Here is a 25,336-nt window from a genome sequence, read left to right on the forward strand (position 1 = left end):
TACTCTCTCTTCACCAAACTATCATTCTCTATTCTCTCCTCGTGACCAGACCACCTCAAAACACTGTGATCCACCCTTTCATTTATGCTAACCTTTTTACCACCTCTAATTATCTCCACGGTGGTCGCCCCTTCATTCCTGTTTACCCGTTTCTACTCTGCAAACAACTCATCTCAACAGCTTTAACCTTTCTTCTCTCAATCACAATCAATATTCGCACTCCACTTCCATAAAAGACAGTTAGCTAGACATTCCAATTCTCCCCAATTTTCCACACACGACGCTGCCTTCCTCCCTTCACCTGTTCTGTGGCTCACCTCTTCTCACACCCAAATATCCTCCATTACATTTCCTCCTCAATCAAACGCTTCCAATTTTGTATCAATGACAGTCACACTCATTGTTATATCTACCTTCACTAATGCTCAAATTTGCTGTCAACTTTGTCCTCTTCCAAAAACTGTCCAACTCTTTCACTAGTTTCTGTTGTCCTTCACTATCCTAATCTGCACTTTATAATCTGAAAAGATCATTTATTCCACACTCCCTTCACGAACCAATTTATTCCACAAATTTCCACCTACCTCTCAATTCTTTTCTTTGAACCCTGGAATCACTCCAAACATAAAGACATATTACACCCTACTCTTGCCCAAGTCACAGTTTTACATAAAGTCTACCACTCTTCTATCTAAACACTCTGGTACGCGCATTCAGTTGCTTCTAACTTATCTTCTTTAGCATGTAACCTCAACACACTCCACGTTGCCTCTTAATCGATTCTGTCATATGATTTTCCCTCTACTCATACAAACACACACATATTACATACACACACACAAGCATACACACACACACACACACACACACACACACACACACACACACACATATATACACATATATATATATATATATATATATATATATATATATATATATATATATATATATATACAGTATATCATATATATGTATATACATAATTACCAAAAGCATTTTCCTTCAGTGTGGTGCCTGAAGAGTAGAGCCTTCTGGTTCTAAGGAAGTTTATTATCCCTTACCTCTAACAATATATTCATACACACATATATGGTCATAATCAAATTAACACAATTTTTTTATGACACACCACAGCAGGTGAAAAAATAAGAGAGTGGGTGTACTTCCTGACCGGTTTCAATTTAATTTCCAAGCAATTAACGAAGGACTTCGTTAATGGTTTGGAAATAAAGTTGAAACCGGTCAGAGCTTACAACCAGTCTCTGATTTTTTCACGTGTGGTGATGTGATATATATATATATATATATATATATATATATATATATATATATATATATATATATATATATATATGTGTATATGTGTGTGTGTGTGTGTATACTGTGTACTGTGAGCTGAAGTGGTTGGCCGACAAGATAAGGAGATTCAGACAATAACTGAGATGAAACACAAGGTTCTAAAGGTGACTCTGGGAGAAAACCCCACACTTGCACGGAGTAATGGTTGGTAAGATTAGACAGCAAGACGGAGGAAAGAAGGAGTGAATGGATGTAAAGTAAAAGGCTAAAGAGTGGGTGCAGAAAGGCACCGAAGGAACCTACAAACTCTTTTAATGCTTACAGTGCACAGCTTGAGGTGCACTAACGCAGTGAGAGAGAGAGAGAGAGAGAGAGAGAGAGAGAGAGAGAGAGAGAGAGAGAGAGAGAGAGAGAGAGAGAGAGAGAAAGGGAGGGGTAATGGTCTGAGATATAGAATGAATGTCTGATTTTACTAGGTCTACTCTTGGATTGCAGAACCTTTGCTCCACCATAAGAACTAGTTGATGATGTCTACTATCCCTGACCAAACATATTCATCAGTAGCGTTCACAGCCCACTCTTGTTTTTCATTTCGTGTCCAATACATGTAGAAATTCATCACTAACATAATGAAAACAATTACAAAACCAGAAATCTCTTGATGATTTACAAATGAAGAGAGAGTAATGAAAAGATCGATTTTAGCACCGGAAGAACAGTGAGATGACCGACTGATTTAGTCAAGAAAAGTATGGTGAGATCAGCGATGACTGGCCGAGATGAGGAAAGAACACCGAGAAGATTAAGCAAGACGGAAAAGACAAGGAAAGAACAAAGAGATGACTGACTGACACGGAGAAAGAACACAATGACGACTGCTTTAGACGAAGCAACAATACTGAGACAAGAGACGACTAACCGAGGCTATGAAAGAACACACTGAGAATACTGACCGAGACGAGGGAAAATCACCGAGATGATTGACCGACACAAGGCAAGGTCATACGATGGCTAACTGAGACAAAGAAAGAACACTTGAGATAATTGACAAATACAAGGAAATGACCCCAAGATGACTGACATATATGAAGGTTAGGACGCAGAGACGATTGACTGAAACGAGGAAAGAACACCGAAATAACTGACAAAGACGAGGACGCTAGATTAGTAGCAGAGACAATGAAAAGAGAAACTGGACTGAGGGGAGCAAAAAAAAAAAAAAAAAAAAAAACAGAGGCGATCGATAAAGACAAGGAGGAAAAACACAGATGACACCTTTGATTTTAAATGCTATCATACAACTTTTTCGACCATGTATATGGATACTTATTTACCAGGTCATAAATAATTAAAGTTCAGCACCACACTGTATTTTGTCTATGGACGCTCATGAAGATAGGTTTTCATTTTTGTTTACAGAACTTGCTTAGCTATATTATTGTGCATTTATGTGCCTATGATTGAAGGCCTTCCTTAAGAATTTACATACTAACAAACTTATTTCATTTTCAAGACCAAGAATCAATTACAGAAAAATTGTAGCATTCCTTTTCTCATTCCCAAATGTGCATCGAGAAAGCTACGGCTGTCGCAATAATTACATCCCAAAAAGGACGACCTCTATTTGGAGGATACTATAACCTTTTAAAACTATCTTAGTTTCCATTTGCCAAACTTTCGACTGAAGACTACCTGTCTGCAAACTCATTTTACTTTTCATCTAACCGCTGAGTTCTTGTTTTTGTGGCAGCACAACATCTGTCCATTTTCTCACAATGTGAGTCTTCAGAGTTCAATTATCTCGCCTAAGGTTTACCTTCTTTTTATCAGTGACGGCCTCCAGTTGTTCTATTCTCCAAAGTATGTCTTCGTCAATGATTAAAAGTCCCTTATCTCATCCTGAGTTTCCCAGACTTGTCTTGCTCATTCTTATCTTAAACTGTTCTCCCGCCATCTATTTTAAGACCGTGTCTGAATCAAGAACACACTATTTAATAGCTCAGCGCCTCTGAGATGCAGTTTCAACATACTTTATTTTACTTTTCCATCTTTTGAAGGGTAAAAATTCAAACCAAACATTCCTTTCCCAAAACACCCTGAATGCTAACACTACTTCAGTCCACTTCTAGAAAGAATGCGTTATTCAACAGGCTAGATCTGTTCCTAAAAATGTGTTTCATTTCCAGATGACAGTTTAGTCTCCCTAAGTTACTTAACACTTTAATTTGGCCTTCTGCAAGCCTGTTTGGAATATTGCTTTGTCTGGAATGCTACTCAGATAACTAACTGCTTTCAAACTTCTGGTGCCTTATATACTGTTTTCTATCTAGGTGGGACAGAATTAAAGGTAGATCCTCTAAACAATAACCCTCCTTTTCTCTTGGTCCACCTCCCCTTCACTCATTGATGACCCCAGTGTCTTTTCTACAGGTATTATTCCACAGAGTGTACCATCGAGTTAAAAGGAAATAATGATTTTTTCGGGCAGCCACTAACACCTACCCACGCAACAAAATCCTATACTGTATTTACTCAGTGGAAATATTAATATCCGGGATATTTAGTTCAGCCTCATTCAACAGGAGACTTAGAGGAATTTATTTCTGGTGATAGAAATTCATTTCTCGCTATAATGTGGTTCGGATTCCACAATAAGTTGTAGGTCCCGTTGCTAAGTAACCAATTGGTTCTTAGCCACGTAAAATAAGTCTACTCCTTCGGGCCAGCCCTAGGAGAGCTGTTAATCAGCTCAGTGGTCTGGTAAAACTAAGGTATAGTCAGTCCCATTGGAGCCTTCGATACTTGCACCCCGAGGTCTAGACCATACCAGGATCCTGGTCCATACTACTCGGCCCGCAGTACATCACCATTCACATTCTACCGATACGAAGTTCCCTCACTGCAGCATCCAAACTGTGGAATGTTCTCTCTGGCTGTATCACTGACTTAAGAACTATCAAACTACTTTAAACCTTCATACATCACTGCCTTAGATATACTGATTTCAACTGCTATTTTTGCATGCTAGTATTTGTTAACTAACCTTTCATCTCAGGCATTTGTTTTTTTTCCTCTCTCGTTTTTTACACAAGGGAATTCTATTCCTTTGGAATGCTGCTTTCCCTGTTTATAGCCTTGCAGGCTTTTCCCATACCCTGAATATTCATCATTTTGAGGAATAATAATAATAATAATAATAATAATAATAATAATAATAATAATAATAATAATAATAATAATAATAATAATAATGCTTGTTTCTTTCCTTCAACTTTCATACTTTGGAATTCTACCAAAACTTCTCTTTGACCATTCCATTCTTGGTTGGTCTGTACGTTTCCTATTTCAGTATATATTTTTTTACTTTCTTCCAAGGCTGATGTCGATCAAAATATTCAACTGCGGTCCCGTTAACTTTTTCATTATAAAAAACTAAGGAAAAACTCAATATTTTGATTACTTAAATAATATGCGCAAATATACCTACATAAATATAAGTGAAATGACTAAATGATCAAATTTTGATTATAAAGGAAAACATGCACAATACATCACTAAATATCTATGGAGACTGTTACTGGTGTCCTTTTTCCTCGTTACAAACTCAATTTTGTCTAAAGCATTTGCAAAACTTTGAGCCCCATACCACAAACTAACTTCATGAAGGCGAAAAATAAAATACTGAAATAGAATAAAACTGATATTCTTTGGACATGGATCACACACTCTCTCAAACTCACACAAACACACACACACACATACGCACACACACACACACAACTGCATAGCCAATCGAATGAAAACGAGGAATTTTAAATTTCACAACTCTTCAAGCTCAAATCATAAGCAGCTCCCAACGATTCTCACCTGCGAGTCTTAACTCACAGGTCGAACGAAAACCGTCCAGCCAGTGTCTCACCCTCACCGTCCCTTCCAAAAGATGCCCTTTACGAAACCAGCTTCACCCCCTTTTTATAGGTCAAACTGAACGACCGAGGATAACGAGTTAACTGTACAACGAGCGAAGACAAGTCAACGGGTCTTGCCCATGACACAGTAACAACATGAACTTTACAAGACGAACGCTGTTCCACTTGGAAAGCGACTTTTTCTTCATGACAAACGTCTCTGTTGGTTAGGAACAGTACGGAGGTCCACATCAGGTCTGCTAATCCCTTACACGCCCTGGCGCACTACGGGCAAGGACCCGTGCTAACATATGCAAACTTAATCAACACCAACCAACCATTACGACAGACTTATCATGGGTCAGTTGCGGCTCTTTGCACGGGATGCAATTTTACTTTCAGTGTTCTGTAGAATATAATAATAATAATAATAATAATAATAATAATAATAATAATAATAATAATAATAATAATAATAATAATAATAATAATAAAGTTGTACGATTCGCTGGTCTAGAAAAGCTTTTGCACTTTTACAAAATTATCTTTACGCTTTAAGACTGATTTATGAAATTTAGGCTGCTAAACTAAGCACTGGAACACATTCAGCCATTCAGCGCTTAAGACATGAGAAGAGGTTAGACAGCATGATAAGGAGATCAGTAAATAAAGGAGACGAAGTACGTGGACCTAAGGGTGGAACTGGAGAAAACAATTGCACAAAGAAGTTATAGTTACAAGATATTGGACAGTAAGGTTGAAGAAAGGAAGTGCGAACGGAAGAAATGTAAGAGGTTAAAAAAATGGATGCAGCCAAAGACCAAAGGGATGCTGCAAACACTCTTTAGTACAATGACGACACTAACGCCCCGCCCCCACCCGCTTCCAAAGGGGTTTACACCTTAAGAGGTATTTTGTAATAAGTGCAGATCCTGAGAATCCGTGGAATATATGCACGTATCTATACCAGGAATTTCTGAACAATGTTATGGCTTTTATTCATATATAATAATAATAAAAATGGAACTGAAAGATTCACGTGGACAACTGGGTAATCATGACACTTTCCACTTCACGCAGGCAACCTACGTGGGGTCAAAAAACATCATAATTATTTCGTGGCATTTCCTACAACATCTTTGTTTTCTTCATTATAATTTGGACTTGCATTTTAGGACAAGTTTACGGAACTTACATACAATTATTATCTTTACAAAATTAAAGATAATTATTAATATCTTTGCCATACCAACACTCCTAACAACAAAAACTTTTCAAGACTGAAACCACTGCAACTCACTCTCGAAATGATTGAAAAACAAACGCAAGGAACCGCCAAACTGATCAAACGACTCTATTCTATAAGCAAATGATAAAAAAAACGATCGGTAATAAAATCTCAACTACTCTGACGTATATTCAGTGATAAAAGAAGACGGACAATTTATTGGTTATAAAATAAATTCGCGCGGGAAAACACAGTTTCTCTCTCTCTCTCTCTCTCTCTTCCATTCATACAAACATACACACACACACATATATATGTATACATATATATATAAATATACTGTATGTGTATGAAAGAGCAAGAGAGACAGATATAATTACACACATTTACAAATATAATATTTACATATATATATATATATATATATATATATATATATATATATATATATATATATATATATATATATATATATATATATATATATACACTATGCCTTGTAAATAACTTACACCCAAAGGGAATTAAATTTATATAGGCATCTGCCCCGGCCAGGACTGAAACTGGACTAATGTTCAGATATGATAGATATTCGAGTTTGACCATTCAGACAATAACTGACAATCGACTTGGACTCAGCTATCTTGACAGCCGATTGTCAAGCCGAATGTTTACCAATGTACCTAAACTAAACACCCAGGTTCGAATCCCGGCCGGAGTGATGCACTTGCCAATTATTTTTCACCTTTGGTATGAGTTATTCCCAAGGCATAATGAATTCTATTAGTGAAACTCATGGCTTAATATTTTGTGAATACAAAAAAATTCACGCAGGTATAAGTGACGGAAATTCTATATATATATATATATATATATATATATATATATATATATATATATATAATATATATATATAATATATATAAATATATATATATAATCATTAAGCTTCAAATTTCGTTCAGTATCCAATTCACGCTACTTCGGGAATATCCCCGAAGGGGAATTGTCAACGAAGGGGGATTTTTATGTGATAAATGTATTTGTACTGAAGTGTCTCGAAGACTCGACACAGTACCTTCCAACGACTCCAGTCGACGGTAACCACTTAGCCATCAGGTAGCGTGAATTGGATATTAAACTACATTTGTAGCTTAATGATTGTACAGTATATAAATCAAGGTGTGATAAAAATTTTGTAATACATATATACAGTATATATATATATATATATATATATATATATATATATATATATATATATATATATATATATATATATATATATATATATATATATATGTGTGTGTGTGTGTGTGTGTGTATGCATATATTATATATGTATATGTATATAAATGTACTGTATATATACATAAATATACGTTTTATGTACAGCCCTCCACAGGGATAATTCCCTCTCTGGCGGGCCCTTGTACGTTTCAATATAAGGTGCTTCTTATATTTTATAATTATCTTTCAGTGTTTTCTCGTCAGTATCGTAGCTCCTGCAGGATAGGAGGGCCTTTAGTTCTTTTTTAAATTTGCTTTCTTCTTGTATTAAATTGCATAGAAGATTATTACTTACAGCCATGATCCGTATTATTTTTCACGTTTGACACATTCTTTATATACTATGCACTTATTGCCATCATATGTTTTATGTTTAGTATCACTATGATCTTTCTTTACACAGTTTTTACACTTGAAGATGTTGCCAGCACATTCATTTGATTGGTGATTTTCACCATATCTAGGGCAAGCTTGGTCATTTCTAAAATTTATTGCGCTGTGACCAAATTCCTGACATTTACAGGATTGACAGGGCATGTAACAGTCGTATACTTTGCAATGGCTATACAGTGTACACAATTTGTCACCTATATCATAGATAGCCTTTCGTATTTGTGGTGTACATTTGATGATATAGTGCTTATATTTGTCATCTTTGGCCATCATTTCCTTTACAATTTTCAGGTCGTCGTTTTCCGAGGTGAGGCTACCTATCCATGGATTTTTCTTGACAATGTTATCGACAATGTCATCTTCATCCTTCGGGACATAGACTACTTTTATTTTTGGTTTAAGTTTATCCTCCTCATTTACTGATATATTGTTGATATTCTGAATCTCCGTTTTTGCCTTTTCTAAGTTTTTCCTGTCTGGAAATCTTACAAATAATTGTCCACATCTTGTTGTTTTAACCTGTTCAACTGGCGCCGTTATTTTACTCATAATTTGTCTCTTTTCATTAGCTGCTGTGCTCTCTTCGTTTGTAGATTTGATCAGAAGCACTTTTTTTGTCTTTAGTGATTCAGCATAAGTTTTGTCCATGTTTATCATGGTCTTTACAACTTTAACAACATTATATCAATTTTGTTTTGGATTTCATCTATGTTGATCATTACGCCACTAGTTTTCTGAGCCGAATCCTGAATCAACTTTGTTAATATCTCTGTGTTTTCTTTTATTTCTTCAAGTTCATCTTCAATGAGTTTTTTGTGTGTTCTTTGTTCAGGCCTCTTGCAATTATTACAGATGTGCAATTTATTATCACTACGAAGTATGGGTGTGTATCTGACCTCAATACCTGAACATTAATAATGAAACCATGCGTCACGCAATTCACAGCAAGTTCCTTCATCATCAACTTCCCCACCGCAATGTCCGCAGGTTCTCTCGATTTGGGTTGACTCATCCTTCTCTGATATTTTATTCAGTGTTCCATCTTTACGTGCTGCTTCGATAATTATGAGATAATGTTCGTATGGTAGCTTGATCTTCCCTTTACTTTATTTAATTTCTAGAGTATTTATTTTCTCTTTTTCCTTCCTCTTCCTCATATTCACTTTGAACATCGCGCAAGTCAGGCACTTTTCAGAGCACTTCACAGACACGTCCTACCCGCACGAAAGCTACAACATGAAAAGTTGTGGTGAGGCCAGGTTGACAGCTCTTTAATTTTTCTGAAGCCTTATTAAGTAGTAAATTCTAAATACCTTGCAGTCCCATGCCCAACGTGAAATTAATATTTCCACCTTCTTTCATTACAGACTTCCCATCATACTCGGAAGCATCATCATCTTTCTTTTGACCACTTTACCCCGACAACAAAGCTGGTCTTTCACGGCTAACATTCTCGCCTTCAGAATTTCCCGTAGTCTTACTTGTAATTGGGATTTTTTACTCCTTTTTCTTTTAATGAAAATATTTGTATTGTTAATACCAAGGTTCCTGCTTGCTATGCCGATACATCATAATCAGTCTGTTGCCAATGATGCAGGAATTGCTTCTTCTGGAGCTGCAAGTAGGAATTTATGTCAGATCGTATCGATAAATCTCTGACGAAGTGGCTTTGTTTTTCAGTCGTTCTGTCTTTTTGTCACTTCTTTTTTCTTTCTTCTTTGAGAATGAGGTAAAGAATTATATTCTTATTTCTTACACTGGTGTCCTGAGCTTGTCTTTTACTGCCTACATATACAGAGAGAGAGAGAGAGAGAGAGAGAGAGAGAGAGAGAGAGAGAGAGAGAGAGAGAGAGAGAGAGAGAGAGAGAGAGAGAGAGAGAGAGAGAGAGGTGAAATAAAAAAAAAAAGTACGTAATGCTTTTTTGCGTAAATGCACGCTGGAAAATACAAGCATTTGAGCACGCTTGGCTCAAAAGAGCGAAAAAATCAACAATTGGAATAAATATTTTTCCACAACATCGCATTTCATAGGATTCACTTTCAATAATGTACTGATTAGTTAACATGTGTAAACTAAACCATGCAGTTAAGGTTTGTCTACCCTTGAGTACATCATGCAAAGAGCCAATCCACCTAGTACCAATGACGGAACACCTCATCCATCGCAGGTGTTAACAAATCGAATGGCAAAAGATGATAACACTGTGATAAACATAAGACTTGATTAAAATACAACAGGAACAGTTTACACCACCACTGCAATATCGCTCGACTGATTTACCTCGAGCTGATATTAAATGATAATGATAAAATGGGCACCGATGAACAGGTGTGAATGTAAAGAATTATACATATATAGTACCCCCTTGTGTACTTACGAATAAATGGTTAAGGAAAAAACATATTGCAAAGTAATACATAAAACTCACAAGTAACAGGAACAGGATTTTATGAGGAAATACCAGAAAATATGTTAAATATGACATGGATTCCGAAACTAGTGTGTGTGTGTGTGTGTGTGTCTGAGAGAGAGAGAGAGAGAGAGAGAGAGAGAGAGAGAGAGAGAGAGAGAGAGAATCACTTGCTCCTGTTACAAGACCCATTGCTACACCATGGTTAAGTATGTGGAACTAAGGTCAATCCAATACGGCCAAATGTCACAGTCTCCTCATCCTAAGTTCGACCTTCGAAACGGATCACTTCTGTTCTCAACTGATTTTGTACGAATTCTGTATTTAACGGCTTAGTCAAATCCAACTTCCTTACTACTTATTTGACTGACTCTCTCTCTCTCTCTCTCTCTCTCTCTCTCTCTCTCTCTCTCTCTCTCTCTCTCTCTCTCTCTCTCATAATCAACATATCTAAACTATTACTGCACGAATTATGTTTATATTTCTTGCAGAACTGGTAACCTACGCTTGTATTTTCCAGCGTGCATTTACGCAAAATAAGCATTACATACTTTTTTTTTATTTCATCGCCCTTTCTATATTCATTTTCGAGCTTACCAAACAGTGTTTTTTGTCCTATAATTCTTACATTCTATGGTCATCTCTTCGTTTTCACATTTACGGATGGACTTCTTTACTTCCTTTTTTTTTTTTTTTTTTTTTTGCTAAACTCCACCCACGCACGCATTCAGCCACTTACTCTTTACCACTGTTCCGAAATTTCACCCGTATCTCTTTCACACAAAAGGGGCATTTTCATTCTTCAACTCTCTTGATCACCCTCCCTACATCAATAGTGCACTGCACAACGAGTCTCCCGTTGTACAATTATATCTTTCTTCTAAATGACACATTCAGAAGACTGGGGACTACTAGAAAAGCAGGATTCATTATGAAAAGTCAAGGAAAAATTCATGACGGTACTGATAAAAATTCAATTTGTAATACCTTAGTGAAATTTGTTACGATAGATTAAAACTTTTCATGATCACAGATTTGCTGTAAGAGAATATTCAAATGAAAGAAAGCCTGGTTTGGTGTTGTAACTGAATCTAAAGTAAGGGATTGGTAATTACACACTAATGTCCAAAATATATATGGAAGATCAGTTTAGCTCATAAAATTAGGAATTTTGTGGGCTTAAGTGATCAATTATGAATGGAGGGTTCAACAACTAATGTTTGTGGAAGGAAAGCACAGACTGGTGATACAGAGAAGCTGCAGAAACTGATGAAAGATTTTAAGTGTATCTGTAAGGCGAGAAAACTAAAAAAAATAAATAAATAAATAAATAAAAGTTAGCCATATTTACATTAGAAGATAAAGCCAGAAAGAAACTTAAAATATGGCTGGCAGAAGAATCATGTAAAGGTGTTTGGAACTAAATTCTTGTTAGATGGTGGAATGGGGATAGATGAGAATAGTAGAAAAATGAAGCCAGAGAAGCAACAAGAACTCTGAAAAGACTAAGGAACAGAAGTGTCCAGGGTGGTAAAAAACAGACTACACAAGATGATCACTGAGCTAACTCCTCTCTATGTTAGAGAAATGAGGTTAAAACAGGTTAAGCGGAAAAAGCAACCACAAGGAAAAGATGAAAAAGAAATGGGGAGCCAATTGGACATTATAAAGAACATTCAGCATGCGACGAATGTTAAAGCAAACCGTCCACAGAGTATAATGAAATAGGAAGGGTTGAAAGAAGTACAAACTTATGCTAAAAATGCTTCCATGGATGAATGGGAGATAAAATATAATTTCTTCTCAAGTCTTGAGAAGAATGGGAAGAGATATCTTAAGTATTGGCAACCTTGAGTTCCTATATGAAATGTTTATGCTTCTGTATGTGTATGAAGCACCTATAAAGATATAGCAGTATTTATCAAGCAGTTAAAAGGATGAATGGAGAAGTGACTGTTGTCTTATTTTTCTGTGAAGGCAACCACAAAAATAAAAGTGAAGTGTATATGAAGGTCAGGCTGACTGAAAAAATCACAAGAGCAGACCGTTTGACTCCGGCTCCCTCGCTATCATTGGTAATGTTTGATACACTGATAAGCGAGGGCACTTGTACATCTACCTGAAAGAAGCATGTATGTAACAAGAACTACTATCTAATCACATGTCAAATTGATTGTAAAAATTTTAAAAATTAAAAAAAAAGATTATCCAAATTAACCTTGTACTCCTGAGCCCCACTTTAAAAGCAATACGCAAAACTTATCACTAAATAACGTATATAAACCCTGCATATGCATAATTCAAGTTCACAATGAAATGGTTCAACAAACAATATCATTGCACGAGGATATCAAAAACGAAATTTGTGGTCTTATCTTCTCTTACCAGTTATGATGGCATCTTCATTGCTTAAATAAATACTGTACAAGATCCCAAAGAAAAAGTAAAGTACCTCCTTGTGTATATGTGCGTGAAAAATTAACATAACAGGTTATTGTCAGTTATGTAAATGAACCATTGACAATAGAATACCTATAATACAAGGATTTGTCATTTTGTTGAATTAGAGTTGCTAATCTCTCTCTCTCTCTCTCTCTCTCTCTCATAAATCAAGATTTATCTTCCATAATTTAAACTCATCTGCTGACAAGTCACACAGATAATGAAGCTTTTCACTACAGCACAATACTGTTTATCTAACAGCTCTCACACTCAATATACAAACAAAGGTCGCAATATTCCTCATGGAACACCACAATGAGTAAAATATTATTTGTAAGATCACTATCATTAAAAACTATTTGTCTTGAATGATCTACATCTAGTCTTTCTCCATCCTGGAGTTAGATCTACAGTACAGGGATCTTTCACGCACCGACATTTTTTCCATTTTCACAAATCACTTTATGAGTAATTTCTTGGCTTTTCTAACATTATTCAAACTTTAATTTTTTTGTTTACAACTTCTATAACATACCTGTTCCAAAGCATTTGAAAAGCAAGTTATAAAAATACCTAGGTTGAATATTACTTTGGCTGTCCTTAAGGTGGACAAATGAGCAATTAATACCGTACTGGTTCCAACCAAGAAATGCTAGTCTTTATGATCCGTTGTTTTCATCATTAAATGCACAAACATTTGCGGCTTTTTCTCCAGCCTATTCTTAGTCTATACCAGCTCCTGACTTTGCATACTGCATTTAGTTTGTTTCTTAACTTGTCACACAAAGTTTTTATTTATTTGATACTTCTTTGTATATCTCACTAAAGTTTCCTTACATGTTTATACAGTAATATGTAAGCAGTGTGTGTGTGTGTACTTATGTAAGCATGAATAAAGGCTGAGAAACTACCAAAGATCTTGAACCCAAAAATTTTGGTGTAACAGACCTCAAAATCTGCATGCTAACTCTTCCCCAATCAAACTTGGTAGTAGAGAAGCTCAGAGATTTTCGAATCACACTAACAGAATGTCAAACACCCTATATGAATTCTAATTCAACATAACCAAGAACCAAACACTTTTGACCTTTATCTCCTTTGTTTCTGACAACTACTTTAACTACTAATTGATTTACTGATTGATTATGAAGTTTAGGCTTTAAGGCCAAGTCCTGGGCTCTATCATGGTTCAGTGCCTTTTAATTTACAGTTTCCTTAAGAACTAAGGGCATTAAAGGTTTCTCCTATCATAACATATATTCAATAAATAAACAAATACCTGTACATATATTAGAAATATATTTTGTCAAAAATCTCAGCCTCTGGTAGATAGCCCATAAATAGTATTTCCTCCTTAGATGGTCATATCTGGAGCAGAGCACCAAAACGTGCTCAACAAACAGAGGGGTATCACACTGAGCACATTCTGGGGCACTGGCTCCTTCCTAAATCAAATTATGGGTCAATTAAGTTGGCCCAATCTAAAAGCAGGTCAGATTAACCTCAAACAATCTGTCAGGGCTACAGCCACATCTGAAGTAAATGTCACCTTGAATTTTCTTATATTTCTTATTGGTAGATAGTAGGCTGATGACCAACTCTGTTGCCAGTTTTAATGGCCTATCACATATCACAGTGTGGAACCTTTTTGGTAAGAAATCTGCATCTTGCTGTATCTTTAGCCTCTCGGTCAGCTAATTCATTTCATTGTATTCCTTTATGAGGAGGAATCCAACAAAACTGTATGGATTTATGCCTAACAGAAAAGTGAAAGGACAATTTCTGAACCTTTTCAATTAAAGGGTCAGAAAGGTACAGCTGCTTCAATGCTTCCAAGACAATTCTCAAACAATACACGTAAAAGGACTTAAAATTTTTCTTTGCCAGAAATTCCAAAGTGCTGACTAGTGCTTCGGTAGTAAAAACAGAGGAGTCTTTTAGTGTATTTAACAATATATGACCCCTCCACACACTACTGCACAACCTACTTCATCTTGTTTTTATGATCCATCAGCATAAATTTTTCTCTGAATTTTCTGAATATCATTATGCTCTCAAAATTTACTTTTATTGCTTCTCTTGGGTGGAAGATATATGGAGCATATTTTTATCTGTTTGTCCAAAATGAAAGTAACTGCAACAGCTTGAAGATTTTTACAGCATTACAAGGAAATCGAGTGCTGTAATGACTTCTGAGTGATGATCCCTGTTCCTCCCTTTGCATGACCTACAGTTGCATCAGAGAATTAAACATTTCATAATTTGGTCCTGGATTATACTCTGTATTACCCAATTTCATTTCTTGGAGACCTGGGTTATGGTCATGAATTACAACCTAATTGCTCACTTCAAGCTCACACCTCTACAGTTCCACTAGAGTATAGAAGAAAAAATTATTTACTTTTGGAAGACCCTTTGGACAAGGCATTCTCATTTGATCTTTTTTTTAATTTATTTAAGCTATGAGAAGATGAACTTGCCACAGGGTTCATTTTAGGTTGTACCTCTTTGTGTAATATACCCTCCACAAACTCCATATCTTCCTTTCTTGGGGAAAGTGTTTTAATTTTATTTCAGGTATGCATCTTGTTGTATATGAAATCAGTGGATGAGAACATGATGCTCTATGTACTCTCATATTTCTTCATGGTGGAAAGAGTAATTCCTGTCTCTCTCTTTTTTGACAGCGTAACTGCTGTGTTTCCTCAAAGACCTTCTGCCCTTCACTTCTGTAACAATTAATCATGTGAAGGCAGAATTTAAGAAAATACTAGAAATAAAGGTGTTTGTTTCCACAGTCCCTGTATCTGGCAACTCCACAATGAAATGGTACCAACTACCCACCCTTTTGAATGGGCAAAGTGCACACTCAATGTGGGTACCCAGGAGTTCAGTGTCCCTATGGGCCAAATCTCAGATGGGACAGCCACTAATGCATTCCATGCAAGACTCCACTAAAGTAAATCCCCCCCGTATTCGCAGGAATAAGTACCACACCCCCCCCCGGCGAATAGCTAAAACCAGCAAATACTTAGAACCCTTCTAAAAACACTTAGAACTGCCTATTTTGATAGTTCAAACACACACAAAACAAACTAAAAATGCTCATACAGGTATTATCCTACTTACGATGGAGTTAGGTTCCAAAAAAAAAAAACCATCGTTTGTTGGAAAAAACGTAAGAAATACCAGAACGTATCTCGAACATAGCCTAGCCTACACTAGGGTATTCAGTACCATGCATACATATATGGTAGCCTAGCCTACACTATAAAGTATACTCTATACATACCAGTATAGTAATTATTTATATCAGCTAATTTTGGAGGTTCATGCAAAGTGAACTGAATAACAAACAAGAATTAGCTTAGCCTACACTATAGTATATTGTATACATACACGGTAGCATAACCTACATTATATTACTCTATATTCGCATATTGTACTATACAAACATCAACATAATGAATATGCATCTTTTCCCTGGATCTTTTAAAATGTTATGCCTTAATTCACTGTATCCAATAATATTGTATACATTCTTATTTTGCTTTTGTATTAAAAATTGCCTTCATAGCGATCAGTGTTCTGTTTTGGAAATGTTTATGTGGTGTTTATTTCACCGCATTTAACTTCAGAGCGCTTTTCTTGCTTCTACTTAGCGTAAATGAATCTCTAGAGTCTAGATACTTTATTTATAAGGGGCGAGGCTATTTTTCATTATACGAAGTGTTTTTAATTCATGAATCTCTAGAGTCTAGATACTTTATTTATAAGGGGCAAGGCTATTTTTCATTATACAAAGTTTTTAAGTAGAAATATAACTAAAATACGTCTTGTTGTGAAATTAATTTATCTATTATTTTTGTTAATACAGTAGATGACGATTGAAGATGGCTGTTTGGAGGCATTTGTTTTGTGTAAAAAAATTCAAGATTCCGTTCACTACTTTCACTTGATTTCATCATAATACAAGCTTTACGTATTTATCGTTTATCGGCGTAAAAATAACAGTAGTGTGTTCTTTCAAGACTAGTAGTTTTGATTAAAATACTTTCTCTCCCATTTTAATTACGATCGAGTTTCATCCATGTTGCTGATGCTCGATAATTTACAGTATAGTCATTAGCAGCTTGAACATTGTTTTCTTAGCTTCAGCTACAACTTGCAGCTTAAATTTAGCAGTATATTTCCCTGACAATCTTTTATCCTTACCAAATAAGGGTATAATGTAAAAATATATCAGTCTTATTCTACTTAATGTCATCTGTGCCATAACCTACAGTAATTGTTTATTACTGTATGATGGTTGAAATACAGGTAAATGGCTGTTGTTATCCGATTTAGTTATAAGCAAAACAACAGTTTCTTGGTCGGTTGTTTATGGCTGTACTCATTTACGCAAGAGTATAACGTTACTAACAATACTTTTACCATTCTCTTTTGCTTTTTTAACTAGATGGGATAAAGAGATGGAGTAAAAGTTGTCTATTGTAATTTGGTCTCTCTCACTGCCTCATTACAATGCTGCCTGCGCCCGTGCAAAATTTTAAAAATATTTCATAAATAATATTGTTGTATCGGTATTAATTGCTTACCCCATTGCAAAATCCAATTATCGTAAGACGAATTATCATAACTCGAGCATTACCTGAGTATTTTAATAGTTTTATCACAAAAAGTGCATTTAGTCATGAAAATGAGATGAAAATACAATATTTAGTGAATCTTTCTTGGTGAAAAATACCACGAGTGGGTGAATTTTCTGCAAATAATGGGTAGATACATTCCACAGAGAAATCCCTGAATACATGATTCCTAGAATCATGAGAACGCGAATACGGGGGGTTTACTGTACGAAGTGTTTTCAAGTTGAAATATAACTAAAATCTGTCTCTTTGTGAAATTAATTTAACTATTATTCTCGTCAATAGATGACGAATGACGATGGCCGTTTGGGGGCGTTTGTTTTGTGTACAAAAAATTCAAGATTCCGCTTGCTTTCTTCACCTGATTTCATCATAATACGAGCTTTACGTATTTATAGTTTATCGGTGTAAAAATAACAGTAATGTGTTCTTTCATGACCAGTAGTTTTGATTATAGTAAAATACTTTCTCTCTAATTTTAATTATGATTGAGTTTCATCCATGTTGCTGATGCATGATAATTTACAGTAGTCATTAGCAGCTTGAACATTGTTTTCTCAGCTTCAGCTACAACTTGCAGCCTAAATTTAGTAGTATATTTCCTTGATGATCTTTTATCCATACCGAATAAGGGTATAATGTAAAAATATATCAGTCCTATTCTACTTAACGTCATTTATGCTATAACCTATGGTAATTGTTTATTACCGTACGATGGTTGAAATACCAGGTAAATGGCTGTTGTTATCCGATTCGGTTATAAGCAAAACAACAGTTTCTCGGTCGGTTGTTTATGGCTGTACGCATTTACGCAAGAGTATAACGTTACTAACAACACTTTTATCATTCTCTTTTACTTTTTTAACTAGAAGATGGGATACAGAGATGGAGGAAAAGTTGTCTATTGTAATTTGGTCTCTCTCACTGCCTGATTATGCTGCTGCCTGCACCCGCGCCAAATTTAAAAATATTTTTATAAATAATATTGTCGTATCGTATCGGTATTAATTGCTTACCCAATTGCAAAATCCAATTATCGCAAAGTGAATTATCATAACTCGAGCATTACCTGAGTATTTTAATAGTTTTATCACAAAAAGTGCATTTAGTCATAAAAATGAGATGAAAATACAGTAATTAGTGAATGTTTCTCAGTGAAAAATACCACGAATGGGCGAATTTTCCAGGAATAATTGGTAGATACGTTCCACAGAGAAATCCATGAATATGTGAGTCCGAGAATTGTCAGAACGCGAATACAGGGGGTTTACTGTACTTCTGTCCTAGCCTTGTCCATTATTCTGGGAGTAGCTACGAAAGAACTCCCAAAATTGTTTAGGACTGTTTTGGTTGCATTTACAAAGCTCTTTTTGCATGGAGTAGCACTCCAAGGCCCAAAAAGAGTTGCAAGCTGCAATTTCCAGATGAAAACTGCTGTCCAAGTATACAGTATTCCTTCATTCCCTGTGTGACTTAGACCACCCATACTGATCTGAAAGAGACATTATAGCACACTCCTATTACCGTTCCCATCCATCCAGCCCTTGGGTTTTGGACCGGAAAGGACAGGTACAGATTCAATGTCATGCCCTTTGGGTTAGGTATTGCACAGATATCTAACAGGAACAAATCCCACCTCACACCCAATAAGTGTTTCATATGGTTCGCCCTTTGTTGGGATATCCTTTGCAGTTAGTTTTCTTCCTAGCCAGACTAAGACCAGAATAAGGAAGGACTTGCAAAGGCTCCTCATACAATCCGAGAGTTGTCTGTGAAGTTACATAGTTGAGGAGATATTCCGTCTGCAAACCTGTAAGGTAGTAGCAGGCACAGAGGCCTCCTTGACAGGTTACTTGAATCCTGCCCTCACATGATTAATTTTACAGAAATGAAGGACAGAAGGCCTTTGAGGGCTCACAGTGGCTACAAAAAATAGCTTTGAACTGATGGCCAAAAAGTCTTTTGGCAATGTGTACAGTATGTTCAAAGTTGCATATGGGTCTTCAAAAGTAAAAACAATCATTGCTATACTCTAGACTTGATGTACCTTCCACACATTTTTCGGATATATCTAGAATTCCTTCTTCAATGAAATCATCAAGATCTTTACTAAATATGACCCATCTACCATAACTAAAATTCCAACAGGATTTTATCTCTGCCACCATATCATTAGTTATTTTCATGTTACTAGGCATGCATGCCTGAGTCTCAGATTTAGCAGGGATAAGGACAGTTTTTCCCAAATTGAATTATTTTTCTGGATTGAATACCTTCTGCCTTCTTTAGCAGGTATTTGCAGAACCTACAATTGTTAAAATTTTCTGATTAGACTTTTGCTACTACCCCCACCGGTGGCTTTGGGGACCTTTGCAATGGGAGACTTCTGTTTTCATTACCCTTTGTACACCAATCAACTGGTTGTAAACATCAAGCGCTTTAAGAGTCCTGTAACTTTAGAACTACCTATATCTACATTATTTATCTGTTTGTTTACCTTAAACACTACTCCATGTTCACTGATGGATATCCATGCATCCCATTTACTGCAAACTTTTTAAAAATCATTCTGATTACTTTTACTGCCCCAAGTCTTCCAAATGTTTGGGATAATAAACCATAATCTGTTTGAACTTGGAGTCCAATAACATGTAAAATATTTTCTTTCCACTATTATTTTCACCATAACACTTTTAAGCTCAATGGTAGACATTTGGGTTGTCTGCCATGACTGGCTTTGAATATGGTGAAAGACAACTCTAAATTTCAAGGACCATTTGCACAAAAGTTGTCACCATAAGCAAAATAAAAATGAAAAAACTTGCATGAAAGAAGGCACTGCAGTACTCAAACTATGAAGAAGGAAGTCCCTGAAGGGTCAAAAAAATTTCTGGAATATGACCACTTACATGCAAAGAGCCTCAGAAATAACTCAAAACTTCACAACCCAACTCGTCCTCCTTAGTTTTGTCCCATATAGTATGGAGCTGGTGTAGCAACTCTTTACACTTAAAAATGTACAAGAGGAATCACCATACGAATTGACCTCTAAATGCACATCCACTGACCACTTAAGACTTTCCACAAGTGGCACCTATTACCAAAAGTGCTCCACCAGCTCTGCCAGCTACCAGTATATTTTAAATGTCATATACTTTAAAATAGCTCTCTTAAACTGAAAGTTATATGTAAAGTACAAGTTAGTTTAGGTTAGAAATTTTCTGGAACTGCCGTTAGCTGCAAGATATCTAGAAAATACAGTGGAGGCTATAATATAGGGTCTTTGTTTCTTAACAAACTTTTTTACTGATCAGAAAGCCAAAGTGTCTCTTAAAGTGAGGTGAAACTTACTGTATGATTAAGGTTTTGTGTATTTTTGAACACCTGTGGATTCTCTTAGGACTTCATTCTTATTATCATTTTTATAAGTCAAGCTGCAACCCTAGTTGGAAAAGCAGAATGCTACAATCCCAAGGGCTCCAACAAAGAAAACAGCCTATTACAGAAAAAGATAATGAAAATAACCTACTAAGTGAGACTGTTATCCTTTTCACAAGAAGTGGGACTCTATCAGCCTTTTAGCATTCTATAAGTCTTAAGTATCTGCAACACGCACATATTATTTGTGAAATTTTCAGGGCCAAATCACAGATACTGTAGCTAGGAATACAATTCTATTTTGAAAACGTTATAACATATTCTGATCATTTGAAAAACTTAAGTAATATTGTATTAGCTTACTTGGAACATTAACTCATTATACAACAATGGATAATGCATGACACAGGGTACCATTCTTTCAACTGAAAAATAGATGAACTGAGTTATGCTTCTTTGGAGCCATTACATCCACAAAAATAGTGCTATACTATAATAACATGAAAAGCCATTTGCTCAAAATCATCAAACAGTGTTGGAATGCCTTGTAAAATACATACTGTATACTAGGTGGTGAGATTGCACAGAAGGGTAGCTGGTTCCCATGTGCCATGCCTTTGCTAAACCCATTTACAACTGGGTTAACTTAGTAAGTAGTCAACAGAAATCAAACTATATACCTTACAAGTGCAAGTCAAGTGCACTACCACAGAGCAACGTCATACATAACGTTTAAATCTTTAATGAATTTCAAAGCAATCAAAAAAGACAGCAGCTTTATTAAGTAACTGCTGGAATTTCAAACCTAAGAAAAATGGTTTCTTTGGCCAAATATATCACTCAGACTGTAAACAAAAGCAACCAGACCCAACTACTGTACCGCAGGTAAGTGAAGAATAAGGTTGCAGCAAGATAGGACCACAGATTTAAAAATGATGGTGTTTGCCAAATCTATGACAGTTGTAAGCTGATAAATATGACACACAATTAATTTTACTGGAAATAAAAAAACAAAAGCTAAAGTCTGACGCCACACTATTATGCAAAGTAAGTACAGTTGTCTGCCCTCCAAATAAGCGAACTGAGATACAAAGGACCAGACACACAATGTCTATGAAGCTCAATATCAAGTTTCTTCTTCACATTCAGAACATGTACAGTATACAAGGTGCAAAGGATGTGCATAATCATAAACTGAGTAGGCAAAGGGGATAGGCAACTTGATCACTTGCCTTGCCCTACCAGATACATTCTTTCAGGAAGTCAGTACTGTATAAAGCCTTGTACTGTATCCTGCAAAGGTATAAGCTACATTTGCAGAATGGACAGAGGATTTCTCAAGACAATGACTGATGTACTATGACGAGAAACAAGGAATCTCCCAAATATTACCTGATACAGTACAAAGCATTAGATTACAAATGGTTTTTTGCTAGTATCAGCTGGTCTGGATCTGAGGCAGAGAGCCTTTTCTACATACTTTTACTCATATTTAGATTATCTTTGCAATGAAAAAATTCCTTGTAAGGTATGCTTTGTAACTACAAAAGAATAAAACTGTTTATAAGATGTAAAAACCACTGATTAAGAAATGGTAACCATCTACTTAAGTAGTAAGTGATGCAGAACTATCATATGAACTTCAGTCTATTACAATAGTGAATGACTGAAGAGTTCAACTAGTTGAGGATCACACCATGGCAAAACGAATTAGCCATGATAGGTGGCTGAAGTTTTCAACAATGTGGCCAAGGAACTGATCATGGTATGCAGTCAAGAGTTACTAGATCAAAGCCTAAAGTACAGTACTTTAACATTAAATTGAGAGAAGTACACCTTATATTAAGCTGAAGTGAACCCAAGGTGGAAATGAGAGCTGCATGACTGAAATCTACTCCAGTTACTTCATAAAGATGAGTAAAGTATATGGAGAACCTTCCCAGATAAAAACAATATCCCATAAAATGAAGGGTAGGTCTCTCATAAATCGAAATGAACAGTAAATGTGATACCAAAAGGGCATTCAATTCCATGAAGATATTTCATACAATAAGATTAGACGAGACTGAGAATGAGCTTTCTAAGAAGGTTAGGAAGTAAAAGAAAATAATTTGAAAAGGTACAATCAACCCCCTATGAATGTGACAAGAGCAAGTTTGAAAGAGACCAGATAAAGGACATTACAGTATTACTTATACAGAAAGGAGTACACAGCAAAACTAGTTACACATGAAACAGAGGTAAGATGAGAACTTAAATCGAATTTCATAGCAATGAAGCCAAAGCAGGCTGTTGGGCTAATAAGGCCTTATACATCACCAAACTGAAGGCCTCAAAAATATAAAGATATTTGACAAAAAGATTTGTGCTATGGAAAAAGACAGACAAGATGCGGGAAAGGTATGAGAGAATACCAGTTGATCTTTCTACAAGGAATTTACCCTGACAAACCAAAACGTTTAACACTGAAAGTACCTTAGAAAATAAGGACTGAGGAGGAATGGCCTCAAGCTCACAAATGAATCCCAGTCCCAGATTTGGTCCTGGCTTCAGGCAGCATCCTGGTTTAGAACTTGACAATGATCACTGCAAGTTCTACACAAAACTGCTGCTGCAAAAGAACAGGGGGGAAAATACACAAAACTGTGTGGGACTAGCACATGGTAAATTATAAGCAACAACGAAATGACATCTCTGAGTCAAGTCAGGTTGAGCTGATCGGTGACAAGGCTCAAATTGCTTCATCAGTTACGCATCTCCAGGGTGCTTAGAAAATACTGCAAAGGATCACTTGGCTGCCAGTTAACACCTTAATTTTCTTAATTTTCACACTACAGCATTGTCTTGTTCTTGAAATTATGTTCCATATACAATTTTGAATTGAATTTCCTTTTCTGAGAACTAACTGAGCTTATACCAAAAAGAAAACTAAAAGCAATCACATATGCAACTTAATCAAAACCATGATAATTTGATTTAGCAAACAACTTGAAGTAAACTATAACTCAATAAGCTTCACTACAGGTATTACAGTATGAAAGTAATTTTCAAAAGCCAACCAAGCTTACTCCCAAATAGACTGAAAGTGAAATACAACACCAAGATGATAATACTCTAGCAGCAAACATAAAGCAGGGTTTTGAACCTGATTAGCATTAACTATAGATAAAAGAAGTACATTTACCTACCATGTTATTATATAGTACTAGATCCAGAGGATCTTGTAGTAGGCAAATACCATGCTCTAAATCTTTCAATAATCAAGGTTCGTCAGTTTTTCTCTATTCAACATTGACAGTTAAGCTCGTGTCAAATTGCAGTATTTGCATTTATGTTATAACAACCAGTATAGTATTCTCAAACAATGTACTTTAGACAATTCTTGAAATCATATCATATCACACACTCTTCACTTTCTTAAGAATCAATGAGTTGTCTAAATCCAGCAGAAAATAGTCAATCACACAATTGTAAATTTTGTTTAGGGTAATGGACTAATAAAAACTGAATGTATAAGTACAGTAATATATTACTCACCGGCAAAGAATTTAATTTCCGTGTAACACAAGAGTGGGGTCACCTCTGCCTGTCATCTGACATGCCACAAATCTGTTGGATAAAACAATTTTAATTCTAAAGTCAATGGTGAGACTCTTGGTTTCTAACATGACATATATCATATGTTATTAAATGAAAACTTTCAAAACAATTGAGATCACACGCCTTCTTTAGAAAAAGTGACACAACCTGTTTTGAAAAAATGTGTCTGATGAAAAGATCAAAATAAATACACAGGCATTATTTTAATACACAAATCACATAGTGTTCAAATCCAACATGAAAAAATACAATATGTACAGTACCAAAGATTTACTGTACAGTACTCTAATATCTCAATGCAGGCTTGCAAAAACCTGATCGAATTAGAAAACCTGTCACATTCACTAAACTTCACTAAACTGCAATACCTGACCTTTTTTTCAATACAGTAGTAAACCAAATTCCATTTCTCCATGGAAAAAATCTTTATAGTAAAGACTCTTCTTGATGAAGTATTCAATAGCTCTAACTTTCTTTGATGATAATCAGAATCCTTTTACAGTACAGATATATATATATATATTTCTTATCTTACTGAAAATTGCCATACATCTTATTCAAGAAAGCACACTGTACAGTAGTCTGTTTTGCATGTCACATATAAAATTTTAAGTCATATATATTATACCAAATTGAAATCCTAGTGTATAGCCATTATATATAGCTCTTTTATGTTTTTTATTCATAAATACAGATTTCCATTATTTAACATGCTATATCAACTTCTGATATAAC

General features: G+C 35.6%; 1 protein-coding gene across 13 annotated transcripts in view; it reads right to left on the bottom strand.

Annotated features, from left to right (window-relative positions):
• Nucleotides 1-25,336, bottom strand: part of mmy (UDP-N-acetylglucosamine pyrophosphorylase mmy) — a 148,140-nt gene that overhangs the window by 115,244 nt on the left and 7,560 nt on the right. For 12 of the 13 annotated variants that reach the window (XM_067111418.1, XM_067111401.1, XM_067111413.1 and 9 more), the window contains exon 2: nt 24,539-24,610. The gene's annotated coding sequence lies outside the window, so the exon portion shown is untranslated. Of the gene's footprint in view, nt 1-23,476; nt 23,613-24,538; nt 24,611-25,336 lie in introns of all 13 variants that reach the window. The other variant, XM_067111411.1, reaches the window with a different exon arrangement.

This window comes from Macrobrachium rosenbergii, chromosome 11 (genome assembly GCF_040412425.1).
Source record: "Macrobrachium rosenbergii isolate ZJJX-2024 chromosome 11, ASM4041242v1, whole genome shotgun sequence".
Lineage (NCBI taxonomy): Eukaryota > Metazoa > Arthropoda > Malacostraca > Decapoda > Palaemonidae > Macrobrachium > Macrobrachium rosenbergii.